The sequence below is a fragment of the Piliocolobus tephrosceles genome, chromosome 5 (assembly GCF_002776525.5).
Source record: "Piliocolobus tephrosceles isolate RC106 chromosome 5, ASM277652v3, whole genome shotgun sequence".
Classification (NCBI taxonomy): domain Eukaryota; kingdom Metazoa; phylum Chordata; class Mammalia; order Primates; family Cercopithecidae; genus Piliocolobus; species Piliocolobus tephrosceles.
The window spans coordinates 3,771,704-3,794,723 of NC_045438.1; the positions used below are offsets into that span (position 1 = coordinate 3,771,704).

The 23,020-nt window shown below is 40.7% G+C and overlaps 1 protein-coding gene across 1 annotated transcript in view; it reads left to right on the plus strand.

Moving 5' to 3' along the window:
* The first annotated feature begins 4,430 nt into the window (after positions 1-4,430).
* The window catches only part of CEP85L (centrosomal protein 85 like), a 240,476-nt gene continuing 221,886 nt past the window's right edge, over positions 4,431-23,020 (plus strand). The window contains exon 1 of the mRNA XM_023219005.2: positions 4,431-4,445. The gene's annotated coding sequence lies outside the window, so the exon portion shown is untranslated. The remainder of the gene's footprint in view (positions 4,446-23,020) is intronic.

The following is a 23,020-nucleotide window of genomic DNA, read 5'->3' on the forward strand; positions in this document are numbered from 1 at the left end:
GCCCGTCTCGGCCTCCCAAAGTGCTGGGATTACAGGCTTGAGCCACCGCGCCCGGCAACAATATTTTAAGATGTGTATTATTATATCCATTTCACAGAAGTTTCAACTGAGTCTTGGAGAGACTAAGTAACCTGCTGAAGATCATACAGCAAGATTCAGACCCAGGCCTGTCCGACTCTAAAGCCTTTGCTTTTATGTAACACAAGTTGTGGTGTGGTTAATGTTTTTAAAAGCATATCAAATAGCATATAACGTTGGCTCTTATATGTAGTCACATCGGGCAGCTCTACTCTTCTGTGGGTGCTCAGAAGATGCTGGGATCTCTTTTGGACTTGCCTTCATTTCCACAGGCTTTTCAGAAGTTCACAAGGAATGACATAATTTCCATCAATTCCTGAAAATTCAAATAAGATGAGAAAGACCTTAATGAATATTGACTGTTCAATAACTTGAGGTTCTCCTTAGAAAAATAAAAGTTCTGCTGCTAAATATATTTCAAACTATAATACATTGTCACAAAAATTCTTCAATTTCTTTAAGGACATGTTCTGGGGGGAAGGGAAACCTGAGGATTATTCAAAGTCAAACCTGGTGAATTGGGTGAATAATTAATCCATTTATAAAAAGTGAGGTGTGAATTATAAAATAATGATGTTGATTTTCTTATGGGACATTGTGACACAGGTGCTGACTATGTAGATCCTATATTCATATCACAGTCAGCTATGGCCCTATCTCTGACATCCATCTGGGAGCTCACACAATGACCTAGTAACATCTCACCTTTTCAATGACCAGTAACCAAGAAAAGACCAAAATGATGACCTAAAGAAAATTATATATTTTAGCAGCTGGTGGACTTGGGAGTAAGACAGATGGTGGAGCTGATGATACTGCATGAAATGTTTTCCCTTGTTAGCAAGATTGTCAAAAATGTGCTCCTCTGCTATTTTCTCTATCACAGAGAGGGTGGGAGGTGAGATCTTCTTGGTGTCTGTAACATACATTTTCCTTACAGAAGATGTAGGTCAGTGATAAGCATGACTTTCATGAGTATATTTTATGCCTGTTATAAATGGGAAAAATTTTTAGCCCCATGACAAAAGAAACAGCACGATATTCTTTTGCTAAGAATTCTGAATTTATTAGATTTAAAGTCTTGATTCCGTTTCTGATGGAGTTTGGGTGGTTACATTGGTTGTCATCTACAGCCAAATGCAGCCAAAACTAAGTTTATTTTCTCTCCTTGTCCTCCTTACAAATGCTTAGCAGGTCTGAAGTTCTCTTTGTTGACAATGGCTCCATCCTCCCGTCAGCTTTCTATGATCCTAACCTTGTTAAATCTTTTCCTCTATCATTTTGTCCAGAAAAATGACCAATTCCGTGATTCCTTGTCCTACAGGATTTTCAAAGCTGTGCACTGTCTCTGTTCTCACAGGTTCAGACCAGCTTGGACCTAAGCATTGTTATTTAGACAATGGAAATAGCCTTATTGGTCTCTTGTGTCTAGCTTTCTTGGTCAGACCATCCTGGCCAGCAGCAAACATTCTTTTCATCACTTGCCTGACAAATTTAAATCAGGATTATTCAGCAAGCATTCTGTCAGCTTATTACTCATCTCATTGTCTTGTATGCCTTATTGCAGCCATCAAAGCCTTTATTGTTCCTTCCTTTAACCACATCCACTTCTGAGGCCTCCACACACTCTTCTGCCTGCCACTTTCCACCAAGTGATCCACGCTGTCCCTTTCCAACACTGCCCAAGATTGTCCTTTGTCATGAAGTTTTCCAAGGGTATATGTGATTTCCCAAAACTCTCTTCAACATCCTTTGATCCCTTAGGCACTGAATTGTACAATATAACCAAAGGTGGAAATTAAAAATTTACATGCAATTTTGTTTGTCCTTCTACCCTCACCATAAATTGTTCAAGCTTCTTTTGTGCAAGAGTAGGGTCTCCATTTTGGCACCACACCCAAACCTCGGGCGGTCTCTACACACAGGTCAGGTTTCCATCGGCTCATGCTTAGTCCAGTGTCATCTTTAAAAAGCTCCACATCTTCCTTTAAAACACCGAAGTCAGAAGATCCTTTCCTGTGCTATGTAACTGTAACTTCTCTTGCTGGATTTCATCCACCCACTCAACAACTTGATCTTATTTATAAAGACTTTCCTCTGTAAGGAAATCATTGACTCTAAATCTGAGCTTTAAAATAATTCTTTCTTTTTCCTAAATCTTACTTACATGTTGAATGGCAAAAAAAAAAAAAAAAAAAAAAAAAAAAAAAAGGATTTGCGATTTTTAAAAATCAATTTCTGTCTGCAGACAGACAAATTGTGAAACTGTCATCCTGGAGTTAAGATGCCCGTGAAGCTATTCAATTAGAAAATGTTTATTTTGTTAAAACTTGATGTTTGTTAGGTAGATTCATATATTATATAAACTTATCTTCACAATAATGCTTTGCGCTAGATTTCATTATCCTCGTATTGTAAACAATGAAACCAAAGCTCAACACAAGGTCACCAAACTACAGGTGGTAGAGCAAGATTGGTGCTCCAGTGTCTAGCCATCTAAGCCTGGTGTTCTTTCTTACTCCCGAGCCCACAGCCTCTGCTTAGCTCCAAGCCTCCTAATGAGAAGGAGGTGAAGGATCACACTGCATGGCTGACAATGCTGCTGAGGTCAATAGACCTGTAGGCAACGTGCCATGTTGGTCAGATATTTAATTCCCAAATGGATTTGGAATTATTTCCCAGTGTTTCATTCAGTTCCACTGTTTTGTCTATTTATGAGTTAGTGTACACTTTTAGTTATCAAAACTTTATATTTCAGCATCTGGTAGAGCTTGTTCCTCCCTCATTCGATCTTTTTCCCTTCAGATTTTTCTTTCTGCTTTGAATCAACTTATCTAGTTCACAAGACCATTATGAAATTTTTATCGTATATCAAATTTATAGCTTAAATGAGGAAAGTTGACATCTTTTTTTTATTTTTGAAACAGTTTCGCTCTTGTTGCCCAGGCTGGAGTGCAATGGCGCGATCTTGGCTCACTGCAACCTCTGCCTCCCAGGTTCAAGTGATTCTCTTGCCTCAGCCTCCCAAGTAGCTGTGATTACAGGCATGCACCACCATGCCCGGCTAATTTTTTTTTTTTTTTTTTTTTTTTTAGTAGAGATAGGGTTTCACCATGTTGGTCAGGCCGGTCTCGAACTCCTGACATAAGATGATACATCCGCCTCGGTCTCCCAAAATGCTAAGATTACAGGTGTGAACCACTGTACCCAGCCAAGAGTTGACATCTTGATAATATTTTGCATCTTCCGAATAGAACAAATATATTTTTCCATCTGCACTAGTGTTCTTTTGTGTTTCCCAGTACTCATGTCTTTGTGGCTTTCCTAATCATAAAAGTAAATCTTTCTATCACTTTTTGAATCGTGTTTCAGTGTTGCTTTCTTTCCCTCTTTCTTCTCTCTTTCAAACAGCACATACGGCCACACATACAAACTTCATTGACAGAGTCATCGAGGGCATTTGAAAGAAATTGAAGAAAAAGGTCCAGGTCCTTTAATGACAAGCACATGATAAAGTGTGCTTTCTCTCTGGAGGAGCATGGCAGTCTGAAACACTCAGCAATCATAGGCTTCATGACGCAGGGACTTTTGTGTTTTGTTCATTGTGGTTTTTCCAAGTGCCCAGGGCAGTTCTTGGCACATAGTGACACTTAATAAATATTTGTTAAGTGAATGAATGAAAAACCCAGTACATGCCTCCCCAAATTCTGCTGAAAAGCAGTTATGTTCACCACTATACTATTGATGCCACCCCAAATCCCACCGAAACAAGGCCTTTGGTTTATATTTTCTGGCAGCTGAAACTATGGGTATTTTGCTGTAGAAAGTCTGTTGAGAAGAGAAGCAGTATATAGAGTGTTATCGTCTTCCCATGTTGGTTAGACTGACCTATTTCTCCATTAGAGTATAGTAATAAATGCCCAACACTTTACTGAAAACAAATAACCATATTCCATTTTTGCTTCTTAGTAGCCAAAGCCTTGAGAATCACACTTGCACAATGATGACTTCCAAACTCCATCCTGACAGACACTTCTTGAGCTGTCATAAGGCCTATGGAAACCATCTGGTCAATGTGTAGGTTAAGTTGTCAGTGAACAATTATGGTGCCTCTGAGCCATGTTCTAAAGCAAGGCATTGGGCCTCTCCAGTGCTGCAGCATGTCTGGGCTGTGTGGGATGCAAAGTGTGTGCAGGAAACACAGTCACACTGTGGTTTTACACGGAAGCTCAGGTTGCCTCTTATGAATATGCATGATGGGGCTGGATCATGCTCTCCCCACTTGAGTTTACTTGAGCTTAACTTAACCCCCACATACCCATTTCCTGCCTGTCATTTGAAGATGTTCCTTGAGGAGGTTTGAAAAAGTGAGTTGTTTCTCCAATTGTGGAGCATTTTCCTTTTTTTTTTTTTCTCTTAAAGATGATGACAAACTGCACCCTGATTTATTTTTATTCACTGTGAGCCACTTGCTAGTCTTATTTTATAGATAATATTTTATACCTCTTGCTTAGAAGCAGACGGGAAAGTTCAAGGAAACACCCCCTGCCACTGAGGAAAAGTCCTCCGATCGAGATGGCGATGATGGTGTCCTTGCTGGAGTCCTGATAAGCAGCCCTGTCAGGCGGAAAGGAACAGATGGCAAATGGTCTTTGCAGAGCAGAATTTAGAGTGCTTTTTTCTTTGTTTTAGAAGTGATTGTTACTCTGCATTTACTGTGAGCTCTGCGTACTCCTGAGAATGCAGAAAATAAGCTGGAAACTCTTTCCTATTATTCATAAAACAGATCACTGGATGTAAAGGGTACTTGGCCAACTGGGAGCTCACACACACACACACACACGCACGCCAGTTATCTTTATGAGAGGAAATGGGGGAGGGGAGAGGAGCTCTAGCTGCTCTGTCGCCAAAAGGCAGTGCTCCAGAAAGCCGAGTGGGGAGCCGCATGCGCTGGGAAGTGCCAGCATGTGTCGCTCCCCAATCTGGCCTACACGCCCAACTCCTGTTTGACATACTTTACAAAGCAGACAGGGACTGGCAGGGGTGTTTCCTCTGGACAGACATTAATGAGTGAGGAAATGGGCAAATGTAGGTTGCTATGCAGTTGTTTTGCTGTTGATGTGGGAGCAAAGCCAGACAGCACTTAACTCCGGGAATGTTCTCATGATTTCATGGAGGTCGCTACCCTCCCATACGAGAACTCATGCTCATGGTTTTTCCTTTAACGACAGCAGTTGGGGAGAAAATGTGCCTTCCTCTAGATGTGCTGCTCTTGTTTCTCCTTGGGCTGTCAATCCCTTTCCGAGATCTGTTAGGTACAAAACTGGGGCTATTCTATGTTACCAGTTTCTAATGAACTGTCTGTTTTGTTTGTTTGGTTTTAGTGTCAGTCATTCTTTTTCTATATAACATTCATGTTTTAAAAATTGCTCAACACTGTTTTTGGCATTTAAAGTTCATGATTTAAGAGCTGATGGTTTTGCCTTGTCATTAAATGGTGAAATAACAGGGTTAAAGTGAGGTTAACAGGATTTAGAACCCCTATTTGACCAGAGTGTTTCTTTCTCCTGAAAAATGATGGGGAAAAGGGAGGGAGGGAGGGAGGGAGGAAGGAAGGAAGGAAGGAAGGAAGGAAGGAAGGAAGGAAGGAAGGAAGGAAAAAAGTCTATTCAAGGAAAAAATCTTAAATAGGTGAGATTATTGACTGATTTCAAGTTTATCTGAGCTAAACCTTTTCATATGCTCTTCCCATGTCATACTTTATTGATTCAACACATAGCTTTCAAGAGTATGTTCTGTGCCAGGTATATGAGAAAAACAGCATTTTGGCTACCATTTAATAATAGACTCTTTTAATTCTCTTCCCAAAAAGTAAGTTCTTTTTTCATTGTGTATCTCATATTCTATCTCCACTGCCACCAGAGTAATTAGAGTACCTGGGACTTTTGTTAACATAATTTTGTTTCGGGAAAAGTTTATGGGTTATCTTTTCCCTATATCCAGGTATCTTTACTCTGTTCAGCTATCCTGGACCACACAACTTAATCCAAGGCCTTGGAAGCATGTTGTATTTTAGTCTTGCAAATTTGTTTTTCGGTGAAGTCTTTGCAGCCTGTCATCCCAGGCCCAGATTGCTTCTAGACACCTCGCTCATGAACTCCAGCTGCTTGTGTACTCATCTGTCTCCAGATAGGCTGCGAGTAACTTAAGGGCAGGGCCTGTGCCTTGTTCATCTGTGAAGTGATGGCAATATAGTCAGAACTTAATAAATATTTGCAGGAAGAAATGAATATTCCCAAAGATATCTTTGTCTACATATTCCAACCTTTTGGACTTCTCTTTTATAGGATTGAACTCTAAGAGTTAGTAGGTTTGTCAGCTGAAGTCTATATATGTTTTTAAATTTTAGTAGAGGTTGCCAGATTATTTTCCCCCCAAAAAACAAAAACAAAAAACAAAAGCAACTCTTTCTCCCGTATTTCCACCAGTAACAGGTTGTATTGGTCTTTTAGATTTTTGCCAGTTTAGTAGCTATAGAGTGATATTGCAAGTTTAATTTTTATTTTCCTGGCTATAAGTGAGCTTGAGTATTTTTATATATGTTCGTTGGTTCAGATTTGCTGTTCTGTGAATTAAGGTTTTACGTATTTTGCTTATTTTAATACATAAAAGTTTGCACATATTTAAATATATTTACAAGCAAAAAACAACTCCTATACCTAAATATTTCAAGCCACTTTACCTAAAAATTTCTATGTATCCTACAGAAATACTTAGAAATATACACAAAAATAAATGCATAGGCATCTCATTAGCACATTCTTTGTAATCACAAAAAAATGAAGTTTAATAAAAAGAAAGTAGTTTAGTAAGTTATGGTGCTTCCTTATTGTAGAATAGAATGTGGAGCTAAAAAGAATGAGTTCAGGCCGGGTGCAGTGGCTCATGGCTATAATCCCAGCACTTTGGGAGGCCGAGGCGGGAGGATCGCTTGAGCCCAGGAGTTTGATTCCATCCTGGGCAACATGGCAAAATTTTATCTCTACAAAAAATACAAAAATTAGTCGGGCATGGTGGCACACACCTGTAGTCCCAGCTGCTAGGGAGGCTGAGGTGGTGGGAGGATCATCTGAGCCTGGGAAGTTGAGGCTGCAATGAGCTGAGATCGTGCCAGTCTGGGTGACAGAGTAAGAGCCTGTCTCAAAAAAGAAAAAAGAAAAAAAAAAAAAAGCAGATGAGGAGGAATATCAGAAGGAAACACAGGAGGACTGCTGGGACCAGCCTGGAGGGACCAGTACTCGGGGTCACAGAGTTGGAATGGCATCCATCATCCATGGCAGAGTTGTGATCTCTCTCCAGGAGAGAGAGCCTGGGCTCAGACAGGGAGACATGAAGATGAACTCATTCAAGGTTGGGGAGTTGCCAGGCCAGTGAGCGGCAAGGGAACTGAGCTAGTGAAGACAGTGGTTAAAGGGGTGGCTTGTGAGAGCTCCATAGGGTAGGGAAGCAGTGAAGTGAGGAAGACACTAATAGGGAAAGAATTCTAGGACTGGAATCACAAAGCGAGAGTCTTTTTGGGGTGTGGGAAGAGTAGCTAAGTGAGAAGTGGAAGAGGAGGGGACTGTGATTGGAGAGAACAGTTCCCTATAAGACTAGACCACATTGGTGAGGAGGATGGAAAGGAAAAAAGGATCTAGATGTTCAAAAATGTAAGAAAAGAAAATATGACATGGTGATGGTGCCTGATATCTCAAGTGGAGAGAAGAAAAGTGAAAAGAGAAGTGAATACTGGAAGACAGTGAAGGTTTTGTATAATTTAAAGTAAGTGGTACATAAAATAAAACTTCCAGGAGGTTCAAATGTATGTTTCATCAGTTGCGGTTACCCTAAGATAAAAGTTGAAATTATATTAAAACTTTCTGAAACTTTCAGAAGACCTAACATCTCAAAGGAGCTGGATTCTAGAAGGAAAACTAGTAGCTTGCCAATTCTAGTTCTGGCGAGGCATTCTTAGAATACCTTAGAGTGGGTTTTAGTCTTATAGGGTTTCTGCTTTCAGAATATCAACAGGTCTTGACAAAAAAACTTTCGAAATTTCCCTCCACTGAAATGCTCCATCTGCATTTCAGGACAGCGATGGAAATGCATAAGCTTCATTTCTGGCACTTTGATTGATGAACTTAGACTTTAATATGAGGAAAACCACTGTTCTTCTATCTAGAAAATGAAACTAAAAATAATCCCCTTGTCAGAGTGTCTGTGTTCTGTGGTTAAATTTAAGGCAACTTATTGAGTATTCATTACATGCTGGATACAAGCCCTTCCCCGACAGAGAGCACTACCTGAGGAGCTGGGACACACACCTACATGGAAGGCTGTGATACTTCTTAAGAAGCTGCTCTCGAAGCTACTCAATTAGCACAGTGCTCACTGCGGGTAAAAAGCTGAGAGCAACCATGTGGGGGCGGACTTAGCAGGAAAGGCCTCCCAGGCATTGCATAAATGCAAGAGGACAGAGAAAGAATTCACACCAGGGAAGGAAATTATTTATGGTATTGCAAGGGTGAAAAGATTTTTTTCAAATCTGGTATCTCTTACTCTGCCCTAGTGTTTGGACATATGGAGTTACCATTCCCATTAAATTATTAAAATGTGCCAGAAGACTTGGAATCCCTCAAGAGCATGTTGTGAGAAGAGCTAACACACCTCCAATTATGCCTTTGGCACAAGTGCCATGTCAGATTGATGTCTGGAAAAGGATTGAGATTTGGAAAACCACATAATGATTTCTTGTATTGTTTTATCCTTCATTTTGTGCAAATCACACTTACCACACCATTAGTAGCTTCCTCACAACTCAACAATATAAGGATATGTTAAGAGGGACTTGCTAGCTAACTTGATCCCTAATGGAAACCTTTCACTAGGGAGGGCTGGATTTGATTCTGGGGTCAAGGCAAATACCCTTCAATGAGCCCATGCTCATTGAACTGCCCTTGTAACTATATTTTAAATATTTTCATTGTTCCTTCTGCAGAAATTATATCTCTTCCTCCCTTCTGCAAATTGTCTTAGCCCAAAAGGATATTTTGTGCTTATTTAGTGTTATCTCACAGTCTGGGGCAACTATCAATAAAACAAGAAGTCAAAATCTAGTAAGAAAAGGCAGGATATGAGAGGGTATGCATCTCTGCTGCATGAAGAGAAGACAGCAGCACCTCTCGTTTTCTTTTAGAGACCATTCGGCCCCAAGAGTTTATTAAAACAGAAGAAATAAGTTGAGAACAGAAAGGGGTGTGTGGGTGACATGGTTACTTAGCAACAGGGAAGCTTCTGGCTGATGTTCTGAATTGAACAAAGAAAAACAGGACAGCAGGGAATAAAGGAATGGGGGGAAAAATGAAAGGGAGTAAAACAGATGTGGTCGGGAGAGAGGGCTAAGAAGGGGTGAAAATTAAAAGTCAGGGAAAAAGCATGAAAAAAGTCAGGGAAAAAGCATGTGGTAAATACTTAGAAACAGGAAGACTGTGAATTTTTAAAAATGGAGAAAAAAAGCAACTGAAAGAAAGGTGAAAATAGCCAGAAGGGCAAGAAAACATCTGCAGTGGAAGCTGCTAGGTAAATGGAGGAATAAAATGCCCCAGTGCCATGAACTCTCGCTTAAAACTAGGCTCTTCTGGCCAGGCGTGGTGGCTCAAGCCTATAATCCCAGCACTTTGGGAGGCCGAGGCAGGAGGATCACTTGAGGTCAGGAGTTTGAGACCAGCCTGGCCAAGGTGGTGAAACCCTGTCTCTACTAAAAATACAAAAATTAGTTGGGCGTGGTGGCAGGTGCCTGTAGTCCCAGCTACTCGGGAGGCTGAGGCAGGAGAATCACTTGAACCCAGGAGGTAGAGGTTGCAGTGAGCGGAGATCAAGCCACTGCACTCCAACCTGGGTGACAGCGCAAGACTTTGTCTCAAAACAAACAAAACAAAACAAAACAAAACAAAACAAAAAAAAAAACCCACTAGGCTCTTTTGTGGTGTGTGAGGTCACACCAGGGTGCTCCTGAGGCAAGGGGCCCAGAACAAACCAAGCCACCAGTCTGTTGAGTCCACTCATAAAATGAACCAGTAGGCAGGGTAGCTCCAGGGATATTTTTATGGTATTTTATTATAGGCATGAACCCTTAGAATGACCCTAAAATAACATGCCCCAAAAAGGAAATTCCAGAAGAATTGGATGTTAGTCAAGAAAACTTCTAATTTCATCTTTGATTCCTCCAAAGAGCTTGGTATAATGTCATAGCCCAGAGTAGGTCAATAATTACAGATAGGTATGCCTTTCCCAGTGACTTTGCCATGCCAGTTACACGATATCTTGTAGGCATGTGTGTGTTTATTTATATTATGTGACAGGTATAGTTTGCTTCTATATTTGTCTCTTAAAAGGGCCACCATGTTTCCTAGTCCATCCTCGATATTTTTTGATCATTCACATATGTGTGTAAATAATTTTTGAGCATTTGCTCAACAGAGATACATTTTTAGTCATGAATTATATACATGTGTTATCTAATACATGGTCATTAGAATATGATGTACATATTAAGAATGATGAGAAACAGATAACATTAAATACATTTTAAAAATTTTAATTGGTTAAGGATTTTATTTTATTAATGGAGCTTTCACCTCCCCATCTTCACTTTCATTTCCCCACACAACCCTCACCCAAAAGTACCTACCAGATACTATAATACAAGAGCATGTGGTAGGCGCTCATAAAGCATTTGCAGTAAGCAGGAGTGAAATAGCATTTTCCCAGCCCTGCTCTGAGTCGTCGCATTATATTTTACAGGGATGCAAGGAGTTACATTCTTATATTTCACTCCCATAGAGATTATATGCTATTTCTGTTTTTCTGCATATAAAATAGGACTGAGTTTTAAAGTTATTCCTCTTTGAAAAAGTTATCTGGTGGGGCCTGGTGGCTTATGCCTGTAGTTCCAGCACTTTGGGAGGCTGGATGGGAGGCTCACTTGAGGCTAGGAGTTCAAAAAACTTTTATCTATAATGTTTGATTTTTAATTAAGTGTGGTTGAATAACAACACGCTTTTTAGTTGGCTTCTTCCCCAAATTCCAGTAAAATGATAGCACATGAATCCTTATGAAAGGGTTGGTATATCAGTTTTTTATTACTGCATAAAGACTACCTCAAAACTTAGTGGCTTAAAATAACAATGTATTTGTTCAAAAAAGACAAAAAGAAAAGAAAAATACATAAGCAAATAAATAAAATAAAGAACTGCAGAAATAACAAATTAACCCTCTCCCCCCATCCCCCCCAAAAAACTGATTTATTTGTTTTGCTAGGTTTTCTTGAGGTCTTGTTCAGAAGTCACAAATCGTCACTTCTGCAGCATTCTATTGGTAAAAGCAAGTTATAAGGACAGCTCAAATTTAAGGGGTGGTAAAATGAACTCCAGCTCTTTTTTTTTTTTTTTGAGGCGGAGTCTCACTCTGTCGCCCAGGCTGGAGTGCAGTGGCGTGATCTAGGCTCACTGCAAGCTCTGCCTCCTGCGTTCATGCCATTCTCCTGCCTCAGCCTCCCGAGTAGCTGGGACTACAGGCGCCCGCCACCATGCCCGGGTAATTTTTTTGTATTTTTAGTAGAGACGGTGTTTCACCGTGTTAGCCAGGATGGTCTTGATCTTCTGACTTCGTGATCCGTCTGCCTTGGCCTCCCAAAGTGTTGGGATTACAGGCGTGAGCCACCGCACCCGGGCAACTCTAGCTCTTGATGAAAAAAGTTGTAAACAATTTTGTGACTCTTTTTAATTCACCACATTTGAAAAATGTTAACTTGTTTTAGAAAGTGTAGGTTTTATCAAAAGGTCTACATAAAGAAATGCACACACTATTTTTTTCTCCCACTTGTTTCATTTCAACTACTTTGTAACTGAAATTGCAATTAATTGTTTTTCTTTTTGAGATGGGGTCTCCCTCTGTTACCCAAGCTGGAGTGCAGTGGTGCAATCACAGCTCACTGCATCCTTGACTTCCCAGGCTCAACTGATCTTCCCACCTCAATTTTCTGAGTAGCTGGGACCACAGGCGTGTATCACCACACCTGGCTAATTTAAAAAATATTTTGTATAGATGGGGTCTCCCTATGTTGCCAAGGCTAGTCTTGAACTCCTGAGCTCAAGCAATCCTCCTACCTCAGCCTCCCTAAGTGCTGGGATTATAGGCGTAAGCCACTGTGTCCAGCTAAAATTTTTAAAATTTAGGTAAATAAGAGGTAGTCATTTTGTAGGTATATATCCAATTAGTCATAGTGAATGATAAAAAAAAAAAAGAATAGAATTTCCTCCAGAAAGTAAAAGCCCTATTATGCCAAAGCAGAGCTATCTGTGGAGAGTAAATATAAAGCAAAATATTGATGCATTTGTTTCCAAGATTGAGCATTAGCCCTAAAAATGCTATATTACTGTTATTCTTCTCTGCCTACTGGGTGAGAGAGAACATTTGTAGCTTCAATAGATGGTCCATCATATGGACCTTTTTTCTTCCTCCTTCCTAATAGAAACCCCAATTGAGAAACCTTTTTTATACCAGGCGCTCAAGAATTACATAGGTATCTTAAAAGGCACTTTGGTGGTTTTCGTGTGCTGTGGTAAAAAGAGAATACTCCGTGGTCGAAAAGGGCTCCTGATTTCAGTAGTGACACTAAGATGGAAAAGGGCAAGTAATGGCACCTAACTGGCAAATTTAAGGTGGGCATGCTCATTATAATTATAGCAGTAGAGCCCGGGTACAGTGGCTCACACCTGTAATCCCAGCACTTTGGGAGGCTGAGGCAGGCAGATCACTTGAGGTCAAGAGTTCAAGACCAGCGTGGCCAACATGGTGAAACCCCGTCTCTACTAAAAATGCAAAAATTAGCCGGGTGTGGTGGTGCGTGCCTATAGTCTCAGCTACTCAGGAGGCTGAGGCAGAAGAATCGCTTGAACCCACGAGGCGAGGTTGCAGTGAGCCGAGATCATGCTATTGCACTCCTCCAGCCTGCATGACAGAGCAAGACTCCATCTCAAAAATAACAATAATAATATTAATAATAATAGTAGCAGTAGAGCTGGCATGGCATTCAAAATAATACATCCTTCAAACATCTCCAGAAATCTTTTACATAAAATGGATTTACAAGGAAAAACAGATGAGCAGCCCACCAGGGGTCTAATTCAGTTGAGTATTGGAAAATCCTCCAGGATTAGTGGCTATAGCTTTGGTGATGTGTTCTTGAACTCAGTCGTTCTGGTGGTGTCTTTTTTTTTTGAAGCAAGGTCTTGCTTGCTCTGTCGTCCAGTCTGACATGCGATGATGTGATCACGGCTCACTACAGCTTTGACTTCCTGGTCAAGTGATCCTCCCACCTCCGACTCCTGAGTAGCTGGAACTTCAGGCACGTGCCACCATGCTCAGCTAATGACTTGATATTTTTGTAGAGATGGGGGTCTTGCTATGTTGCCCAGGCTGATCTCAAACTCCTGGGCTAAAGTGATCCTCCCATCTCAGCCTCCCAAAGTGTTGGGATTTTAGGCATGAGCCACTGCACCCGGCCCATGGTGCCCTTCTGATACTTGCCTCTCTAGTCCTTCCAGTGATTTTGTAAGCACTTGATTCTCTGTCTTAAGACTCTTTGTATTTAAAATACTTAGAGTGGTCCACTGCACTGAACACAAATGCATTCTAATAAGCCCCTGAACCTTCGCTAAGATTATTTTCAGTTTCCGGGCATATTATTAGTAAAAATGACCTCAGCAAATGACAGAATTCTGACACTGACCCTCTGACCTATAGAATGGAGTCTAACACAGTTATCATGGTTCAGAATGACTTTGTGAAAGCTCAGGGGGTTACCTTCACTGTCAAAATAGTAAATCTAAAAGTATTCTGTTCTACTTCATTGAAAAAATTACTGTAATTTTTTTTTTTTTGCACTACATTCCTGGGGAAATCATAGAGCTGAAGGTCACTGCGCTTCCTATCACATCCCCACTTAATTCTTCAACTGCTGGCCAGTGAGAAAGACGGATGAGTCTTAGATAATTCCAGGGGATAACTGTAGGCTAAGTCAAGTGGTAACTTATCTTTCAAGTACATATGATCTTTCAAATGTAGTCTCCTTATCACAATGAATCAAGACACACGGTGGGATATCGATTGCAGCTTTCATCTGGACAATTTTTTTTTTTTTTTCTGCTTCAACAAACAGAGAAAGAACATCAGAAGTAGTATGACTTTACCTAAAACAGCAGAACTATATTTTCAACTCAGAGTTATGTTACTTCTCTATTCTCTGTGCCATAAGTTGCTCTAAAGGAACTTTGTCATCTCATCATCCAGGGCTGTGTTGAAGATAGTATTATGATGACTCTGGAGAACAGAAAGTGACTAGTATTTTAGATTAAGACCATGCATGCCAGAAAGTAGAAATAAATCTCATGATAATTCAGTGATGTTTCTTGGGATCCAGTGTTGCATGACATGAATTTATCCTTTCAGTGTCAAGAACAATTTATTTCTCACCTCTAGAAAAAAGTACTATGATGGATGGTGTTCTCTGGATTTTAGAAGCAACATATATCAATTTTGTATGCCCCTTAGCTCCTTTTCTTGAGTGATCTGAAAGGCTGACAGCTTTGAGTAGGGCCCAGAGGAAGGTTCCAGCTGGTCGAGGCTGCAGCTTTTTTTATGTGGCCCTTAGGACCCAGTGGGACCAGGGGTGCTCAAAAATCAAATGAGTCTGCAGAAAGACTGAATATGAAGTTTGCAGCAGGAACGTCAGGGTTTTAGAGCAAAGCTGTAACTTCTTCAGTGAGTAGCCATTCATTCTTCTTTGAAGGAATAGCACTTGGCTTAATACTGGGCCCTGATAGAAACCAGGTAACTATGAAACACAAGCTACCTACCATGAAGTGAATGTTATCTGATCTACCCAGCTATAAAGTCACACATATTCGAGTGGAAATAGTATATACGTGAGTGCATCTGAGCATGTCCTGAGAGCTCAAGTTTCACATACTGATGACTTTTCTTCCTGGCATTCATCCTCATGCCACACCACCACCTCTCCACCAGCCATCACGACTTCATGAATAGTTCTCTATTACCAGTTAACTGAAGAAAACTAGCATAGTTTACGTATAGCTCTGAGAGTAAGCTGGCATCACTAAAAGTAAACATACAAAATAGATTACTGAAGTGCTACTCAGTTCCACTCAGTCCTACCAAAGTGAAGGTGGAGAATGAAAATTATCCTAGTATGCAGAGCTTGAGTGGTATATCGTCCTTGATTTTTCTAGCAAAGAGAGAAATGCTGATGGACAGTAACAAATAGTTTGGTCAGATTTTCATGGAAGTGGAAAGAAAAAGACCAGAGGACTGGTGACAAGTATCTGGATGGGTCTCAAAATGGGACTATCATATGAAGACATTTGGGATTCATATAAATGTGACAACATTGGTTGTCAATCCAATAGCTATACCCCTTCTTTGTGAACAAAACTTCAGATTTGTACAGGTGTCCAAGTTCCTCCACGTGACTATGCTCCAGAGAAGGCTGGCCACACCTCTACCCTTGCAGATGAATCAGCGAGTCTAAGTGATCATGGTGATTCTATTCCCCTTGTGAGCCTCAAAAAGGGCCATACAACCCCATTTTAGCCAATGAGAAATTGAAGGGAGTCTGCTGTGGGGTTAGTTCAATGGGGGTTTATCTACTAAAATGCAAACAATAGATAGTCCCCTTTTCTGCCTTTAGATGTTAGTATGAAGATGTGTCTCCTGAAGCACCTTAGTCTTCTTATGACTGTGAAAGAAGCTAAGGTAATATGCTCAGGATGGCCAAGCAAAAAGATAGGAAGGACCTGGATCCTTAATAAAATTGTTGAGCTATCTAATCAGCTACCTCTTGAGCCACCGTATCTTAGAGAACTTTTTAACATGTGAAGTAATAAATTCTTAATTGTTTATATCAACTGTCCAAGGTTTTTATTTTTTTGAAGTCAAAAATATCTTTACTGCTAACAACAACAACAACAACAACAAAAAACCCTGTGGAGGCTTAGTGAGCCGGTGGACAAAATAATCCACCCTGCAAATGTTAGTCAGTCTCCTTCCCCATTGATCCTGGGGCTCACTCAATGGGCTAACAAAAAAAGTGTCTACAGCAACTTGGATGCAGAGTATGCACAAGCTTCTGTCCATTATTTTATATTAAGTGGTGGTAATGAATTTGAACAATGGAATCCATAGTTTATATCAAGATGGGATTATGATTGAACTGGGAAATGAACATCATTACCCAAAAGTTCTGGACTTGAAGGTGGATGCAGTAACTGATTACATATTGGTTTCTCTTGGGAGAGCAGTTGAGTGTGTTTTTTGCTGTTTTGGATATATCTGCATCATATTAGGTAGACACATAAGTAAAGATAAATAAAGAGAATAAATGTAGTTAGGCAGTCAAAGGTGTGGACTGTAGTGGTCACTGTTTTTATGTTTCTTTTTCCCTTCCTTCTGCTTGGGAAATTCCTCACCTCCTTTTGAGTCTTGCTGGAAGTCAAACCTCACCATTCACCCCAGAAACCCAAAATGCTAGATACTTACTTTCCAGTCCTCCATGCAGCATGGGTATATACTCTAGATTCAAACCTATGGACTTTGAAATTGGGGGCTAATTTTGCAAATAAGAAGAGAGAAGGGAACATTTCTGCTTGTGACTGTAGCAGCAATGTCTAGTTTCTAAAGATAGCATGGCCAGCCACATCTACAGCAGTATCCAATGCATAATGCCAACAGTGTCAACTGGGCCAGCTGTGATATCTGATGCTAAGTGGCAGCAGCAGCAGTGTCCACATAGGACCAGCTTTGTGATATGATTTTGGCTGTATCTCTGGGTGCACAACCTCTGAGCCCGTTTGCTGTCCTGGACAGTGCAGGCTAACCAATAGCCTTTCAATAAATCCTTTTTTGCCCAAATCAGGCAGAGTCCATTTGTATTGTTTGCAGTGAGGCTCCCTGGATGACATAGATCTTCTGTATCATAAAATATTGTTCCAAAAAATTATTTTTGCAGCACTAACATTGGTTTCAGAATGAAATGTTTCTTTGCGAGTTTTACTTTTTGATAATCTTAAAAGTTAAGAAAGACAAATGTTCATCCACCTACCAGTAATATTGTATGGGTCAATCTCCCGCTGGTATAAAAAATTAAGGAGGAAAATAGCTCTCTTTAAACGCATGGAACTTTTTAAGAAATGTATTAATAATTGACTCAATGAAAGCAAAATACGAGGTTTGGAAATGGAAAATAAAGGCCATTCCTTCCGTAAAGCTGTGCTGCTAGCCCTTCGCTGTACTTGCTGCTGTTCCAGAGGAGCAAGTGGGCAGCACTCTTAGTCTCACAGGGATTTTAAAAATTTATCATTGGACTATTATTGTTTATAAACTGAATGTAGTAATTTCAGCTGTTTTTTCCAACAAGTTGGCTCAGAGGTCTCTGCTTTCCTTCTGCCTCATCTCAGCAGCTGGATCACATGAGTCCCACCTTCAGAATCTGTCTATGCCTCTTAGGCCCAATCCTAATTTGAAGTAAGAATTTAAATAGCCCCAACCTTACATTTTGGCCTACTGTGTGCTGGGCATGCTTCTAAGTAACGAGGGTGAAACGTCTTCTGAAAGACACAAAGTTCAAGCTTTAGTGGAACTTCCTAACGATTTCCTGCCTGCCAGCAAAAATCCCTGAAGCCCCCTCTATCAATGTATCTATACTTCCATCAACGTATCTATGTCTTGTTTCTTCTGCCCTTAACTAGCTCACTGCGGTCTCTTCCCAAATCTGAAAGTGTGGTGGGAAGTCTTAATAGATTTTTAGATTAAAAGAAATTGAGCATTGCTGCTTTTCTTATTTGGGATGTTAATCTTTTTCTTTACTTTAGATGTCTAATTTTATGCTTTCATATAATTGGCATGATACATTTATGCCTTCCTTAATTAAATAAAACCCAGATGTTTCAAAGTAGTCAATGAGAGAGCATCTCTTCTTGATAGGGGAGGTTGACCTTACAGTGCCAACTCCTAGCTCTAAACACTCTCCTCAGGGATTATTTTTACTATGTCACCTGCAGGCCTCAAAAGGCAAAAACTAATGCCCTGCTTTCAGTGCTTTGTCCCATATATGGACATACAGTTCTTCCTTGCATACCATTTAGTTCAACTGAGGCTGACGTGATGCCCAATTAAGCTTTACTGGAGGTTAGAATGTAACAAAATGGCAGCAAGTACTAAGAGTAGGACCATGAAACTAAATACTCTAACATATATTGCATAGCTTCTTCATCTTCAGTTTTTAACCTATTGCAGGGCTCTTTCCTTTCTTTCTTGAGGTCTGTTTCTGCAAGTACATATTCTCAAATATTTGGCCTTGTCTTCATTAAGACCAGAAAGGGATGGCAGCTTCCATATACTCAGCCTTGTCCCCTCACCCTGAGTTGCACCCTGAGGGCCTCCCTCCTCTCCAGATAATTGATCCTAGTAATAACAAGCTTCATGGAGGAAGAATAGACATCTCTAGGGGCATAGCCTAACCCAAGCAATCCTACTCCGAGTAGACATAGCAAGTATTAGGCCTCTTCCAAGAGCAGGTAACAAAAATGTATCTCAAAGTTGCTTAAGAAAAATAAGTCATGTAATTTTGCAAAGAAAAATTCTTTGTTTAAGAAAATGGAAAAGACAGATCTTGTTTGCTTCAGGTGTGGCTGAGCACAGAGGTTTAAATGATGCCTGTCTTTTGCCTTTTTTTTTGTTTTTGTTTTTTGGAGATGGAGTTTTGCTCCTGTTGCCCAGGCTGGAGTACAATGGTGCAATCTCAGCTCACTGCAACCTCTGCGTCCTGGGTTAAAGCGATTCTCCTGCCTCAGCCTCCCAAGTAGCAGGGATTACAGGCATGCGCCACCACACCCGGCTGATTTTGTATTTTTAGTAGAGATGGGGTTTCTCCATGTTGGTGAGGCTGGTCTTGAACTCCCAACCTCAGGTGATCCACCCACCTCAGCCTCCCAAAGTGCTGGGATTACAGGCGTGAGCCACCGTGCCTGACTAGAGACGGGGTTTCATCATGTTGGCCAGGCTGGTCTTGAACTCCTGATCTCAGGTGATCCACCTGCCTTGGCATCCCAAAGTGTTGGGATTATAGGCATAAGCCACTGTGCCTGGCCTCCTTTGTCATTTGACAGAGACTTTTACTACTTGTCTGTCTTTTTCTCTTTTTCAGTCTCTTTCTTTTAAACTGTCTCTCCCTCTTTCTTTTTATCTTTCTCCTTTCTTTCTTTCTTTTTTTTTCCTGAGACAGAGTCTCACTTTGTCACCCAGATGGGAATGCAGTGGTGTGATAACGATTACTCTAGCCTCTACCTCCCAGGCTCAAGCGATCCTCCCACCTCAGCCTCCCTAGTAGCTGGGACCACAGAGAAGCACTATTATGTCTAGCTAATTTTTTATTATTTGTGGATATGAGGTCTCAATATGTTGCCCAGGCTGGTCTCCAACTCCTGGGCTCAAGCGATCCTCCTGCCTCTGCCTCCCTCATCCCTGGGATTAGAGACATGAGCCACTATGCCCAGCCCTTTCTTTTCTTTCTATTGAGTCAACTTTAAAGAAAAATTCCCCATATTTTGGCAAAAATGGCCACCAGCAGCTTTGGATTTATGTTTAACTACAGCAATCCCAATGAAAAGAAAAAGATGTAACCTCTCTCCTAACGGTTTCAGCAAAATTACATAACTGGTTGGGCCAGTATGGCTCCCTGAACCAATCCTGGAACTGGTGGTGGAGTGCAGTGATTGAACAACCAATCCTGGAACTGGTGGTGGAGTGCGGTAATTGAGCAGTCTGGATGATGGACTCACTCCTGTGGAAGGGACCTTATGGTCCCTTCTCAATGCCACGGGATTGAGAGTCTGGCCAGGGAGCAGAGAGGTATTTCCTTAAAGGAAAAGCTTCAGGTCATTCAAAAAGTTAGAGATCCATGTATAATATGGTATTCCTAATATTCATCCTGAAGATTTGGGTATAAAAGGGCAGGAGAGTATTAGAGTTATAGTTAGACATGACAAATTTGATATGGTCTGCAAGTCAGACACAGAAGAATGAGGAATCATAAATTACAAGATTGTTTCATTCATAAGCAAACTGAGGCATTGTATCAATCACCGAAAGTGTAGAAAATGGTCTCCAAAGTATTAGGGAAATCTGCATCCTAAACAAGATCAAATGCCAAGGCTGCTTCAGGGATAAAGAGTTGCTTTTAAGTAAACTGAGCTAATCAGAAGGAAGGAATCTGGGCCAGGCATGGTGGCTCATGCCTGTAATCCCAGCATTTTGGCATATCAAGGCAGGAGGATCGCTTGAGGCCAGGAGTTCCAGACCAGCCTGGGCAACTTGAGGCCAGGAGTTCCAGACCAGCCTGGCAAGAAAAAGGGAGGGATCAGCATGTAAAACTATACCTGGGAGAAGAACTGCAAATAACTGACTTCACTGAAGTGGGGAAGATAATGTACTCTTATAAGCAAAACATGTTGTGAACAGATAAGAATGTATCACTATTGCAATTCATCTCTTTTTATTAATCTTACTAAATGCTTGAATGAATGAGTTGTACTCATGAGGCTTCAAAACCAAAACAAAATGGTTGGTTCTTCTGCTGGTTGCAGGTTACAATTACCTTAGCTTGGAAATGATAAGGCTGAGTTGGTTTAGTAATGAAGAGGAGATCATATTCACAAGCACTGATCAATTATTTATTTTAGCACTGTAGTCATTAATTTATTGATTTCTCATTCCACAGCAAACCTAATGAAGCAAAAAACTCCTTAAATTTTTTCTTTCTGCTACATTCTATAATAGAAAGAATTCCCCATCTCTTCTCATTCCTAATGGACTAGAGGTTTTGAGACTAGAGGTTTTGAGACCATTTTCCTTTAAACACTTGAAACAACTGAAAGGTTGAAGGTTTGAAAACAAGCGAATGGACAATAATTTTCCTTACCAAATAAGAACCATCAAAATTATTGCATATGAAGTTACATGCAGCATCCTAAAGTAGGAAGTTAAGAACTCAGAATTTAACTTGAAATATTTCAAGCTTAAATTTGAACAATTATTTTACAAATTTTTTTAATGATGTAACTCATAGGCCTAATTTGGCTACCCCTGAAAGCAGAGGTTGAGTCAAAGACCTGGCTACAGGTTGTGTGCCGTGGGGAGGTAATTCCAGAAAACAGAAGTAAGAGAACAGGGAATATGACACAGAAGGAGAAGTCAGTACAAGAAGGTGTTATTCAAGTCTCTGCTGAAGGGAAGAACACATCAGTTCTGCTGGGACTTCTGGGAAGTGTAAATGTCTTCCAGAGCTTTCCGTTTGAAGGAAGTGTGGATGAAGGTGGTTCCCATGTCGGTTGATGGCTGATATTTGTACTGGGGAAAGTAAACATGGTCCTGAAGTGGTCCACACACATGCCCAATGGCTCTGGGGCATAAGAGAGGCCCAAGGCAGAAAAATAGAATAATTCTTTAGCTGCCTGAGGTGTGATCCTGTCAATGAGGAGGTGACAGGAACTCTCACTGCAGCTGCAGCTGAAACAGGAGTGGGCCAAAGAAATGGAAATGAGGCTCCAACATACCTGCTACATCAAACAAACAGATGTGAGGACCAAATCTGGCTCGTGATTTGTCAGTATTAGACTTGTGGTCAGTTGGCTTAGAAATTCACAAACTGATAAGAGTGCAAAAGGTTTACTGAAAAATAAATAGATAAATAAAAATATAAATTTACACATGGAATTCATTGCATGATCAAACTGACTTCTCAGAGATTCTAGGGATAAAGTACAGAACTGTAAAAAGAGGGCCAATTTCTGCTCTTCATTTCTGCATTAATTTAACAAATTTAATGAACATTTACCATATGCTAGGAGCTGCAGTTACATCAATGAAAAAGATAAAGTACCTGCCCCATGGAGCTTGCATTCTGTTTGGGAGATAGTCAGCAAGCAATAAGTTTCAGACTTTTCAGTTAAAAATAAAACAGAGGACCAGGTGCTGTGGCTCACGCTTGTAATCCCAGAACTTTGGGAGGCTGAGGCAGGTGGATCACTTGAGGTCAGGAGTTTGACACCAGCCTAGCCAACATGGTGAAACCCGGCTCTACTAAAAATACAAAAATTAGCCGGGTGTGGTGGCAGGCACCTGTAATCCCAGCTACTTGGGAGGCTGAGGCAGGAGAATCACTTGAACCTGGGAGGCGGAGGTTGCAGTGAGCTGAGATCATGTCATTGCACTCCAGCCTAGGTGACAAGAGTGAAACTCCGTCTCAAGAAAAACAAGGAAAGGTAGTATTGTGAGAGATATGGCTGCTGTTTTAGATAGGGCAGGCTTCAAAGGCTTCTCTACATGAATGACATTTGAGGGGAACCCTGGATGAGAAGGATTGAGTCAAATGAATATCAGGGAAAAGTATTCTAGGCAAAGGAAATAGACTATTTATGAGCCCTGAGGTCAGAATAAGCTTTTATGTTTGAGGAGCAACAAGATTAACATGAGTGAAGTTGAGGGTGAGAGAAGTGGTTATGAGATAAAGTTAGACACATCAGCTGAGGTCAGATGAGGTAGAGTCCTGTGGCTATGGAAAGGCATGTAGGCTTTATTCTCAGTGTGATGGGAAAACACTGGGAAATTTTAATCAGATGAGATGTGATCTGATTTTCTGTTTTTAAAAGTCCATTTTGGTTGCCATGTGGAGAATGTGTATGTGAAGTTTTGGATCCTAAAATTGTAGAACACAACAGGCCTAAATATTTGGGTTTTCCATGAACAGGTGGATCTCTCTTAGTTATGT